This window comes from Rhinolophus sinicus, chromosome 3 (genome assembly GCF_057876585.1).
Source record: "Rhinolophus sinicus isolate RSI-liver-muscle chromosome 3, RSI-T2T, whole genome shotgun sequence".
NCBI classification, from domain to species: domain Eukaryota; kingdom Metazoa; phylum Chordata; class Mammalia; order Chiroptera; family Rhinolophidae; genus Rhinolophus; species Rhinolophus sinicus.
The window spans coordinates 198,556,167-198,569,492 of record NC_142503.1 but is presented as its reverse complement, the minus strand read 5'-3'; the positions used below and the strand labels follow the sequence as shown (position 1 = coordinate 198,569,492).

Below are 13,326 nucleotides of genomic sequence, written 5' to 3'. Positions count from 1 at the left end.
TCACTCACATTAATCTCCATCCAAGCTCATGCCCATGCAAGACGTTAAATCATCACGAGAGTGTCCATTCTGAAGAGTACAGAGCAGAGCAGATGATTCAAAAAACTGAGACCTCATCTGCATTGATATTTGCTTTCCACATTTCATTTACTAGTATTTAGGTATTTGCTATTTTTTTATATTTATACTTTTATCTTACTAAAAGGAAAAATCTTCAGTGTGAGGCAGACAATTAAATTGACTCTTACTTAAGCCTATATAACCTTGGTCAAAGTGGTGACACTGATCCATTTATTGCTTAATGGGCATCGGTGTTTTCAATTTTTATTATTAATAACAACATCCTTTGCCTCACCATCTATGTTTGTATTTGGACAATGCTTAACCGCCAGTCTTCCTTATGTATTTCTTTACATTTGCTTAATGGTTCTATCATTGATTCATTAATAATAACAAATCTATGTCTATGAAATCAGTACAAGAATATAACCTTCTTATATTCCTGACATCTTTCTACAGAAACAATTTCCACAGAGGAAACAGACCAAATTATTTTCTGTGCTGGACCTCAGAGTTTCACACACACTCATTGTCAATGACTCCTAGATCACCAGTCTTCATCACTGGGCCATGAGTAAGTCTCTTTTATTCGTTCATTTAACATTTGTATTAATTAAAACATTCATTCATTAATAATAATAAAAATACAATACATGGCTAACAAAAACCCAGGAATAGGATCCCCTAACATCAGTTACATAATCATTTCCCAAGTAGACTACACTGTCTCCATGAATTAACCTCAATCATGCACATTATCAATTAATCAACACAATGTTTCTTATATTAACAGTGGGACCTGGTTAACTTTTTGATTAATTTAATACTTTTTTAATAACGCCATGAGTGCCCTTAAACAGATGGCCCACTCCAAGACAACTAACTGACGAAAATTCACCTTAGTCTCTTTCCATACACAGAGGGAGCATGACAAACTTTGTCTTTTTAATTAATCTTTATTAAATTTATTGGGGTGACATTGATTAGTAAAATTCTATAGGTTTCAAGTGTAAAGTTCTATGATATATCATCTCATCTATATATCACATTGTGTGTTCACCGCCCAGAGTCAGTTCTCCTTCTGTCACCATATATTTGACCCCCTTTACCCTCTTCTACCACACCCCTTACCCTCTGGTAACCACTAAACTGTTGTCTGTATCTGTGATTGTTTGTTTGTTTGTTTGTCTTGCTCGTTTGTTGCAACAAAGGAGCATGACCATCTTGGTCACAGTAGAAGCTGAAATCAGCTCAAACATTCATTCTGAAGAGTAATGACTGGGCATAGTGATAAAAATATCGAGATATTCTCTCCATTGATCCTTTTTTTCCACTACTAATTTGCACATTAATGTAGGCATTTATGAATTGATAGTAATATTTATTTCTTTTTCTCCTAATAAATCAAATGGCAAAGTTGTAACTCACTCAGTGACTATTACTTACTATCATTCTTACTCAAAGACATACATTTGAGTTTTGTATTTTCCGTTCCAATTTATATTATTTTTATTTACTATATATTTTAGCAATGAACAATGCTTCACCCACTTCAGTTTTATTTGTTTTTTTGTCTGACCATTGATTCTTTATAATAATATTTTTAAATAATCAGGTTCACAAAAACCAAGAACATGACTCTCACATATGCCTGACATCTCACTATAGGATCACTGCAAATGGAGGGAAAGGACTAGATTTCTTCTGTGTTGGACCTCAGAGTTCCAGACCAAGACTCACAACCATGGTTTGGCCCTCATTATCTTCAATTATGTCTACATATTTGATTGATTAAGTCATCAAATCACTAATAATAATAAAATAAATACCTAGGGATAACAAAAACTCAAAACAAGACTTAAATATCTGTAACATTTGTCTATAGAATTACTTCCCATTTGTCTATAGAATTACTTCCCATTACGTCAATTACTTTATTAATTGACCTCAATGTTTCTGATACAGGTTAATTAACATAATGCTTCATATTAATCTCATTTTAATTATCTGGCCATGCTTGGTGATCATTAACTCTATTTCACATTTTTTAATCATGCAGTAAAAACCATTTCTAAAAATCCCAAAACCAAGAAAAGAATTTTGACTTACTCACTTGGTCGCCATCTTTTAATGCATAGATGAAACCATAGAGCTGGTGGCCATGAAAGATGCTTAAATCAGCTCAAATGCAACCGTTCTAAGGAGCACAAGACAAAGAAGTTGATAACAAAGGATGAGACATTGTGTTCATTGGTCCTTGCAGTCCACCTTCCATTTAGTCAGTCATTTAGGTAAACAGAGATTCGGGATAATGTATATTTTGTTTTCTGTTAAGTAAACAATATTGATCTTGCCCCTGACAGAATTTGAACATTCAATATTAATACTGTCTAACATTCTTAGCTAAAAGGTAACACCCTTATAACATTTCTTTCCTAATGGATATCAGTCTTTTCAATATATATTAATATATTACTATATTATAGTAACTTTTGCCTAATCACATATTTTTATAATTGGACAAAGCTTCACCTTCTTCATTTTTATTTATTTGCACATTAACTTATTCTTTCATTGATCCAATTATAAAAATAGAAAGCAAATGCATGAACATTATGATCATTACCCACATCTTTGTATATTCCTGACCTCTGCCTATAGGACCACTTCAAACAGGAACAATGGACCAAATTCCATTTGCATTGGACCTCAGAGTTCCAGACACGTATTCATCGTACATGACTCATACGCCACCAGTAGTCATCACTGATCCAATACTGCACCTCTCGGTCTTCATTCATTTCTACATTATTGATCAATTCATAATTCAGTAATTATAATTTAAAACATGCTTATTCACGAAAATCCATGAAGAACCTAGAAATCCCTAATATTTATTTAGAATCATTTTCATGTCAATATCTTTTTAATAATTACTCTCCATTTTTATTATATGCATTAATCAACATAATGCTTCATAGTGATCGCGTATTTCTCAGTGGGCTGTTCGGATTTTTTTGACTATATCTCACAGCTTTAAATAATACAGTGAATACGTTTAAACAAATTATTGATACTAAGACCAAAACTTGACTATTACTCACATGGTCTTCATGCTCCTAACCCATGAATGCAACCAGAGATTTCATGACCATGGAAGATGCCCAGATTAGCTCAAGTTCATCCATTCTAAGGAACATAGAGCAGAACAGATGATAAAAATGTCACACCTATCTCCATTGATCATTGTTTTCCATATTTCATTTATTCATTTACACATTCATTAGTTTTTCATAATGTGGTATTTTTTTTCTCTTAACAAAAGAAAACCTTAAACTTGAGACTGACCCAGAAAAATAATATTGAGTCTTTTACCTTATCAGTGTCTCTATCATTCTTAGGCAAAAAGGTAAATGCTTATTCCATTTATTGCTTTAATAGATATAATTTCAATGTTATTAAAAAATATTTCTTGCCTCCCAACATATGCTCCTAGTTGGACGATGCGGTAACCTCTTCTCTTTAGCTGTTTATTACATTTTTAATGGTTTGATTACTGATTCATTAATAACAATAAATCAAATCTATGAACCCAAAACAAGATATAGTCCTAACATTGACCCATGGGGTCATTTACAACAGAATATAGGCTAGAATTTGTTTTTTGTGGACTCAAGAGTTACAGACACATAGTATCCACTGTACATTACTTCTATGCCATCAGTCATCATCATTGGTCCATTTTGAGGTCTCTTGTTTCTACATTTGTAACAACTAAATCATTAAGTTATTGATAATAAAAATACATGATTCATAAAATCACAAAAAAGACCCTTGAATAAACTTAGCTTGTTTATAGAATCATGTACCACATAGATTATATTTTTTTTATTAATTGACCTCAACGTTGCACGTTATCAACCAATCAACACAATAGTTTGTATCATATTTGTCACTGTGCCATCGTTAACTTTTTTATTATACTTATTGCTTTTTAATAATACTATGAATGCTATTTTAAAAACTCAACCAAACCAAGGTAAGATCTCTATTATTCACTTTGGTCTTTTTTCTAACACAAAGGTAACATAACGATGTTAATCACAGCAGATGCTGAAATGAGCTCAGTGCATTCATTCTGAAAACTGTAAGGAAACGACACAATAAAAGAGTGAGATATTTTCTCCATTACACCATATTTTCCACTATTCATTTATATAGTCATTTGGGCGTTTAATTTATGGTAATTTTTTTCTCTTAAAAAATAAACCTCAAACTAATACCTGACTGATAGCAATAACTATTATCTGTCAGTGTTTATGTCACCCTTAGTCAAATACATAATACTGGGTCCTTTATTAATCATTCCAGTTAATTCCAATTGATATTGACATTCCTTTTCATTACACATTTTATTAATGAACAAAGCTTCATTCTCTTCATCTTTATTTATTTACACATTTGTTTATTTATTCTGCCACTGAATCTTTTATAGTAATATTTTAAAACTTTGTAAACTCAAAGAACAAGATCCTTGCATATTCCTGACATTGTCCACAGGTTCACTTCATAAAAGGAGAATGGACTGGATTCCATTTGTGTTGGACCTCAGAGTTCCAGACACTTATTCATCACATATGCCCCATATGCTAAGTCATCATTGTTGGTCCAGGTTTGGCCTTCGTTCTCTATTATCATCTACATTTGCTCATTATTTAATTCATTAATACAGAAATACACAGAAATCACAAAAAACAAGAATAAGATTCTTGAATATCTCTAACATCCATCTATATGATCACTTCCAGTAAGACCAAGTTCCTTTCATTGACTCAGCTCAGTGTTTCATGTATGAATTAATCAACATAATGCTTCATATTAATCTTTTTTATTAAAATTTATTGGGGTGACAACGGTTAGCAAAATTACATAAGTTTCAAGTGTACACTTCTGTAATACCTCATCTATATATCACATACTGTGTTTACCACCCAGAGTCAGTTCTCTTTCCATCACCATATAATTGATCCCTCTTACCCTCTTCTACCACCCTCCTCCCCACTTACCCTCTCATAAGCACTACTGTCTATATCTATGAGTTTTTGCTTCTTTATTTGTTTGTCTTGTTCCTTGGTTGCTTTCAGTTTTATATCCCACATATCAGTGAAGTCATATGGTTCTCGATTTTTTTCTGTCTGACTTATTTCACTTAGCATAATAATCTCAAGATATATACACAATGGAATACTACTCTGCTATAAGAAAAGATGAAATGGTGCTATTTGCGACAACATGGATGGATCTTGAGATTATTATGCTAAGTGAAATCAGTCATATTAATCTGATATTTAACGTTGACAATCATCTTCTTTGATTATATTTAATACTTATCAATAATACAGTGAAAATCCTTTTTTTTAAAAAAAAAAAAAAAAGTTAAACGAAAAAGAACACTGGCTATCTCTCACATTGGTCTCCATGCTCCTAAAACAGACGTAATCATAGAGTTCCCAGCCATGGAAGATGCTTAAATCAGCTGAAGTGCATCCATTCTGTGGGGTACAAAGCAGAGCAGAACAACAACAAAAGGTTGAAACATTATCTCCATTGGTCCTAATTCCACCTTTATTTAGTCAGTCAAGTAGATAATCAGTAATTTGTGTTCATGTCTATTTTATTTCCTCTTAAGTGACTGAACAATATCAATATTGCCACTGGCAGAGAATATAAACATTGATTGTTACGGTCTATATCATACTTAGCAAAAGGGACAGCATCTTGTACTATTTATTGTCATTTAGCTTCGGCATTCACAACATATGGGGGGTGCCAAAAAATGTATACACATTTTAAGAAAGGAAAAAACTGTATTAAAATTGTAATACTCAATATATATTGATAACAAAAGATGAATACAAGTCACGTTTGACTTCTACAGTTACAAGAGGTGCTCAAAGTGGTTACCATCAATGTGATTTTAATACAGTTTTTTTTTTCCTTTCTTAAAATGTGTATACATTTTTTTGGCACCCTCTGTATGTATAAGTATGTGTGTATGTGTATGTGTTCGCGTTCATATATTATATATATATATATATATACTATTAACAAAGGAAAAACCTCAAACTTGAACTGACCCAGAAAAACAAATTGACTCTTTTTTTTTTAATTTTATTAAATTTATTAGGGTGACATTGGTTAATAAAATTATACACGTTTCATGTGTACAATTCTATCATACATAGACTTAATTATCCATGTCTATATGATTCTTAGCCAAGGAAGTACACCCTTGATCAATTTATTTCAAAATGGGCGTCAGTGTTTTCAATTTTTATTAATAACATATCTTACCTCACCAAATATGTTCATAACTGGACAATACTTCACTTTCTCCTTCATTGATTTATCTGTCTTTCCTTAATGATTCTATCATTGATTCATTAACAAATCTAAATCTGCCAGTCCAAAATTATACAAAGACCTTTGTATATTTCTGTCATCTGTCTATAGGATCATTTCCAAAAGAGAGATTAGACTATTATCCATCGTGGGTCCAGAATTTTTCCTCTTTTTCCTCATTAATTTCTACCTTTATTGATTTTATTGTTTCAACTAACAATTAAAAAATAAATTAGCATAATCACATAATCACAAAAACCCAAGAACAAGACTCTTAACTGTCTACACAATGATGTCCCTCAGCAACCCTTGTCTTTCATCAGTCAATATTAGTGTTGCACAAATCCATTAAGGAACATAGGTTCCACATGAATCCCATCGTGGGCCATGGGATTCTGCTTAGTACAAACCATACGATGAGGATAGTCTTGAACAAGTCACCCACAGCAAGACAAGAGCTTTGATTGTTACTCACATTCCTCTCTCGACTCCTGAGACAGGCTTACCGGGCGTGGCAGAAGGATTAAATTGGCACGGCACTTTCATTCTGAGTATAAGCAACACAGACAATAAAATCTTGAGACATTCTTTTCTTAATTAAATTTATGGGGGTAACACTGGTTAGTAAAATTACACAGATTTCAAGTGTACAATTCAGTAATACATCATCTATATATTGCATTGTGTGTGCACCACCTAGAGTCAGTTCTCCTTCCATCATCACATACTTGACTCCCTTTCCCTCTTCTGCCACGCCCCTCTCGACCCCCCAACCCTCTGGTAACCACTACACTATTGTCTGTCTGTGAATATTTATTTGCTTGTTTGTCTTGTTCCTTTGCTGCTTACATGCTTTTCTCATTTTATTTTCTTAGTCATTTATGTATTTATTTCATTTTCTCTAACGTAAATGAACCTCTCGGAACTCACAATTGACTCAAAGCAAGAATGCAGACTATTATATATCACCACCTATATCAATCTTACCCAAAAATGTAACCCCCTTGGTCCATTTGTTGCTTAATGAACTCCAGTGGTTCCAAGTTATATTAATAATAATACTTGTCTCACCACCCTTTTCTGTCTTTCTATACTGCCATATTTGTTTATTCTTTCATTTATTCCAAGATAAAATTGTACTCCACGAAGCACCAAAGGCTGAGACATGATTCTTAAATATTACTGAAATCTATCTAGTCTCATTCTCGTAAGTGTAAACACCTAAATCCCTTTTGAAATGGACCTCAGGAAGTCATAGAGGTTCTGATCATAAAACATAGTTCAGCATGCATTCCATTCACATCACTGGTCCACGATTCCCTTTTGCATATCGTTTGTATATTCCTTCTATATGTAGAATGAACCCACCCTCAGAACTAAGACAATGACTAGTACTTACATCTCCTATAGGCTTCTTCCTCATAATGAAAATAACATACATCTTTATCAATTAAGGAATGTTTAGGAAAAACCTAAAACAGAAATTTAAAGAGCGATAACAATGAGTGACACGGTCTCAGTCTGTTTTAAAAACCATCCTAAGCAACGTTAAATCAAATTAATCACAAACTTTGCTTCTTCATCACTACATAGGCCTGTCCTTGTTTGATTTTGTTCATGTGTCTAACCATTTTCTCCTTTTACATATATATTCCTGAATATAGAGGTCGCATAGAGACCTTGTTCTTTTCAGGCTTGTTTCAGATGCATCCATTTTGTGGAGTATAAATATGATGTTAAAAGAATGAGACGTTTTCTCCATTCAACAACACTTTCCTCTTTTCATTTACTTAGACTTTTAGATCTTTATTCATTAATATATCTGGTCCCTTGTTTTTCTCAATAAAATAAACAACCTGGATCTCACTGCTGCTGATCCAGAGCAAGGGCATTAACTATTATTACATACGAATACATCTGACTTTACCTGTGATTCTCAAAACATCGTTTCCCCGCTATGCTGCATCAGGAAATGGGACTGTATTACAAATGAAGATTCTGGGGCCCCACACCAATCCTACCAGATCAGGAATGCCGGAAATGCCGAGGTTACGGCCAGCGGTCTGTATTGCCATTCCAGGTAATTCTGATGTGCACTCAGGTTTGAGGGCCACTGCTCTATATTACCCTAACCCAGAGAGGTCACACCCTTGAGCTGTAGGTTTCTATCTTTTAACTTAAATGTATTGAGGTAACACTAGTTAATAACATTATATAAGTTTCAGGTGTACAATTTTATAATACATAATACACTGCAGCATTTCAGAACTACATGAACAAATATTTCTAACTCACATCTTTTGTTAATTAATCCAACTTTACTTTCTTTTATCTACCAACCTACTTAACCTCTGTCTATCCACCTACCCTGTTTCTCCGAAAATAAGTCCTAGCTAAACAATCGGCTCTGATGTGTCTTTTGGAGCAAAAATTAATATAAGACCCAGTCTTCTTTTACTATAATATAAGACCAGGTCTCACATAGTATAATATAATATATGACCGAGTATTATATTAATTTTTGCTCCAAAAGACACATTAGAGCTGATTGTCCGGATAGGTCTTATTTTCAGGGAAACACGGTACCTACCTACCTATGATCTACCTATCTACCATCTATCTATTCATCTAATCTATCTACTGATTCTTTCACTTATTCCTTTAGAACAGGGGTGTCAAAACTGCAGCCCGCGGGCCAACTGCGGCCCGCAATCCATTGTTAATTGGCCCACAGCAAATTCCAAAAACATACTTAGTTTACTTAAATAAACCAGGTGAGGCAATACATACTTCACCTCGAGTGAGTGGCCCCGGCTGTTTGTGTATTTTACTGCATATGGACCTTGGTAAAAAACGTTGAAAAAAGTTTGGACACCCCTGCTTTAGAATAATGCAATAAGTCCCCAGAATCGACTTAAACACCATAATTAGATTCTAGAAAATTACTGAAATCTAGCCCTGGGCTAATTCCCACAAGTGTAATATACCAAATCTCCTTTTTAAGTGAACTTCAGTAACGCAGAAACAAATTCATCACAAGACACGTTCAGAATGTATTCAATTCCTCTCATGGGCCCTTGCTTGGCTCTTTATCATTGAACTTGTACATTCATTAAAAAATATAAAAAAGAGGAGCCATGAACTCACTATCCACTCAGCATCCTAACACTGTCAATATTTTACATCTTCCTGTGGGTCATCCATTGAATTAATAGCTTAGATCCTTCTCTCGGAGGAATGTCTATAAACTGTGGTACAAACCTGATACAGAATAATAAGTAACTATGAAAGTGAATGTAAAATCCTCAAACGTTTAAAAACTTGCATTGAAATGGATTACTTCTTAAATCGTGCTATATAGCACATCTCCATCAGAGATTCACACTTGCTCTTCTGTGATTGTGTGTATGTATGTATGTACCTATTTATTAACAGCTTTAATTTTCATTCATTCATTCTTCAGCTCATGAAATGATTTAACAAACTATTCATTTTTTAAACAAAATGAAAAAATGTTTACCTTCCCAGAAACCTCAAAGAGAAATGCTATTGTGTATATCTAATTCCACTTACTCAAACTGCTGAGAGCTAATATCTGTTTCTTAGGAAGGACAAGCCATGAGTAGAACTGATGAACGATGTTTCAACACATACGTGCTTTGAAACCTTTTATCTTATTAAATTATTAACTTAGTTATTAATTTATTATGATAAAATCCATATCTTTGTATACAAACTCAAGACAATAACACTGATAAATGGTAAATGTGTCCAGTTGCTCACTATCATAAATATCGAAGAACTAATACTTTTTTCCAACTTTATTGAGGAATATTGAAAAATATAGTTGTATGTGTTTAAGGTGTCCAGCATGATGATTTTACTTGCATTATGGAGTGATTACCCATGGAGCACAGTGAGGCCAATCGGATCGATGATAACTATCAGATGACACATTTTTGTCATGCTTGGCCCTCTTGAATGTCGAGTTAGTTGATTACATTATTTAATTTTTTTCCTATTTACTAATTTAAAAGAAAATACCACAGCATAGAAAATGAGCATGGACAATTACATACATATGTCCCTTATGCTTACGTATAGAAGTCTCTATATATTTTTAATGGGCTTCAGTTCCTTAGAAATAAATTGGTAATGATGTTTGTTCCATTCTACCATGTTTCCCTGAAAATAAGACCTAGCCGGACAATCAGCTCTAATGCGCCTTTTGGAGCAAAAATTAATATAAGACCTGGTATTATATATTATATTATATTATATTATATTATATTATGTTATGTTATGTTATGTTACGTTACGTTACGTTACGTTACGTTACGTTACGTTACGTTACATTACATTATATTACATTACATTATATTATATGACCCAGTCTTATATTACAGTAAAATAAGACCTGGTATTATATTATATTATATTATATTATATCCGGTCTTATAGCAAAATAAGACCAGGTCTTATATTAATTTTTGCTCCAAAAGATGCATTAGAGCTGATTGTCCAGCTAGGTCTTATTTTCGGGGAAACATGATATATGCTCTAATTCTTACACATTTGGCCCTATTTTTCTTTCATTTATTCATAATTTGTGTAGTTATTATTGCGTTTACTTTAAATAAGCAATCAACACCTGTGAAACTCAAAAGCCCAAGAATAAGATCTTTGGGCATCTCTAACAACAGGACCATTTGTGTCAGAAGCAACAGATTAGATTTCTTTTTATATTGAACCTCACACTTCTCGGTAAGCATTCTTCATCCTAGACTCGTAAGGCACCAGTTCTCAATATTGATTCGGACTTCACCTTCTTGTTCTTCATTTGATTATAATTTTGTCTAGAGATAAATCATTAATTCACTAATAATCAATATATAGCAATGAATTTTGTAAAAGTAGCTTTAATATTCCTAAACATCTATATATATAGAATCATTTTCTAGAGAAGAGTCTAGATCTTTTTTGCCAATCAATCTCAGTGTTGAATGTTTGTATTTTATTAATTTTATTTTAATTAAATTTATTGGGGTGACATTGGTTACTGAAATTATATAGGTTTCAAGTGTACAATTCTGTAATACATCATCTATATATTGCATTGTGTGCTCACCACCCAAAGTCAATTCTCCTCCCATCACCATATATTTGACCTCTTTACCATTAGTCCATTGTTGGCATAGACTAATCTCTAACATCTGTCTGTAGACTTATTTCCCTCAGCAATCCATCCCTTTCATTAATCAACCTCAATATTTCGTATATTAATAACAATAATGTTTCATATTAATTGCATTTTGGGGCCATTCATTGATTATATTTAACACTTTATAATAATACAGGGAATTTCCTTAAAAAAATCACCCAAACGGAAACAAGAACACTAATGTTACTCACATTGGTCTCCATGCTTTAACACCAAGATGCAGCCAGGGAGCTCATGATCATTGAAGAATCCGTAGGTCAGCTCGAGCGCATCCATTCTGAGGAGTCCAGAGCAGAGCAGGTGATAGTAACAGGTTGAGACCTAATCTACATAGATCTCTGCATTCTACCTGTCATTTAGTCAGTCATTTAGGAATCTAGCAATTTGGGAAAATGCTTCAATTCTCCGAAGTAAACAAATAATAGCAATCTTGCCACTGACAAAGAATACGAACCTTGCCTACCACGATATTTAACACTGCCTATAACATCCTTACTCAAAGAGGTAACACCCTTGTATTATACCATTTATTGCCTAATGGATAGGAGAGTTTTCAATATACATTAATACTATTTCTTGTCTCACCACATATTTCTGCATTTGGGCAATGCCTCATGACCTTCACCTTTACTTAGTTATATGTTTATTTATTAATTCATTGACCCAATTATAAAAATTGAAAGATAATGCATGAACATAAACCAAAAACAAGATTCTTGTATATTCGTGACATCTATCTAGATAACGTCACACAGGGCAATGGCCTAGATTTCTTCTCTTCTTGACCTCAGAGTTCAACACATATTCACCGCGTATGACTCATACGCCACCAGTAATCATCATCGATCCATATTGTCCCTCCTTTTCTTCAATCATTTCTACATTATCTATTGAGCAATCATTGATTCATTAATAATAATTTTAAGATCCTATTATTCATAAAAAGTCCAGAAGAGCCTTGATACACCTAATCTGTATATAGAATCATTCTCACATCACTATATTTCTCACTAACTATCCCGTTTTTCATATAATGCATAATTCATCATTGGTCCATGTTTGGGTCTCTTTTTCTTCACTCATTTCTACATTTGCATTGACTACGTCATTAATTCATAAACAATTCACAGATTCACATATCACAGATTTATAAAATCCAAGAACAAAATATTTGAATATCCTTAACGTAGTCTATTTCCCAGGTAGGCTATATCTCTTTGATTAATGTACTTTAATGTTGATTAACCAACATAATATTTCATATTATGTTTATGTTTGGACAGAGCTAACTTTTTAATTATATTTAATACCTTTTATGAATACCGTGAATACCTTTAAACAAATGACCCAAACCAAGACAAGAACTTTGCCCATTACTCACCTTGGTTTCTATCCTGACACAGAGGCAACACAGCTACTGGATCACAGCAGAAGCTGAAATCAGCTTAAAGCATCAGTTCTGAATAGTACCAAGCAGAGAAGACAATAAAAAGATTGAGACATTCTCTCTATTGAGCCACTGTTTTCACCATTCATATACACAACCATTTAGTTATTGATTAATGGTAATATTTTTCTCTTAATAAATTAAACATCAGAGTTGTAACTGATTCAGAGCAGTAACTATTACTTATCATTTTATG

At 33.1% G+C, this 13,326-nt stretch overlaps 1 protein-coding gene and 6 non-coding genes across 25 annotated transcripts in view; all 7 read right to left on the bottom strand.

The window, feature by feature from the left end:
- LOC109455530 (uncharacterized) overlaps positions 1–13,326 on the bottom strand; it is a 138,750-nt gene that overhangs the window by 55,377 nt on the left and 70,047 nt on the right. For 18 of the 19 annotated variants that reach the window (XM_088797502.1, XM_088797513.1, XM_088797514.1 and 15 more), the window contains 8 exons: positions 13,065–13,142; positions 11,875–11,960; positions 7,862–7,934; positions 6,938–7,009; positions 5,529–5,612; positions 3,165–3,249; positions 2,170–2,257; positions 9–69 (listed from right to left, as the gene is read on the bottom strand). The gene's annotated coding sequence lies outside the window, so the exon portion shown is untranslated. The remainder of the gene's footprint in view (positions 1–8; positions 70–2,169; positions 2,258–3,164; positions 3,250–5,528; positions 5,613–6,937; positions 7,010–7,861; positions 7,935–11,874; positions 11,961–13,064; positions 13,143–13,326) is intronic. The other variant, XM_088797501.1, reaches the window with a different exon arrangement.
- On the bottom strand, positions 562–631 carry LOC141570898 (small nucleolar RNA SNORD113/SNORD114 family). The gene has a single exon (XR_012495341.1). It is a non-coding gene; the product is annotated as a small nucleolar RNA SNORD113/SNORD114 family (small nucleolar RNA).
- On the bottom strand, positions 2,763–2,834 carry LOC141570863 (small nucleolar RNA SNORD113/SNORD114 family). Its single transcript, XR_012495308.1, has one exon. It is a non-coding gene; the product is annotated as a small nucleolar RNA SNORD113/SNORD114 family (small nucleolar RNA).
- LOC141570894 (small nucleolar RNA SNORD113/SNORD114 family) lies at positions 3,727–3,801 on the bottom strand. The gene has a single exon (XR_012495339.1). It is a non-coding gene; the product is annotated as a small nucleolar RNA SNORD113/SNORD114 family (small nucleolar RNA).
- LOC141570889 (small nucleolar RNA SNORD113/SNORD114 family) lies at positions 4,662–4,731 on the bottom strand. Its single transcript, XR_012495334.2, has one exon. It is a non-coding gene; the product is annotated as a small nucleolar RNA SNORD113/SNORD114 family (small nucleolar RNA).
- On the bottom strand, positions 11,208–11,279 carry LOC141570905 (small nucleolar RNA SNORD113/SNORD114 family). The gene has a single exon (XR_012495347.2). It is a non-coding gene; the product is annotated as a small nucleolar RNA SNORD113/SNORD114 family (small nucleolar RNA).
- LOC141570881 (small nucleolar RNA SNORD113/SNORD114 family) lies at positions 12,464–12,533 on the bottom strand. Its single transcript, XR_012495326.1, has one exon. It is a non-coding gene; the product is annotated as a small nucleolar RNA SNORD113/SNORD114 family (small nucleolar RNA).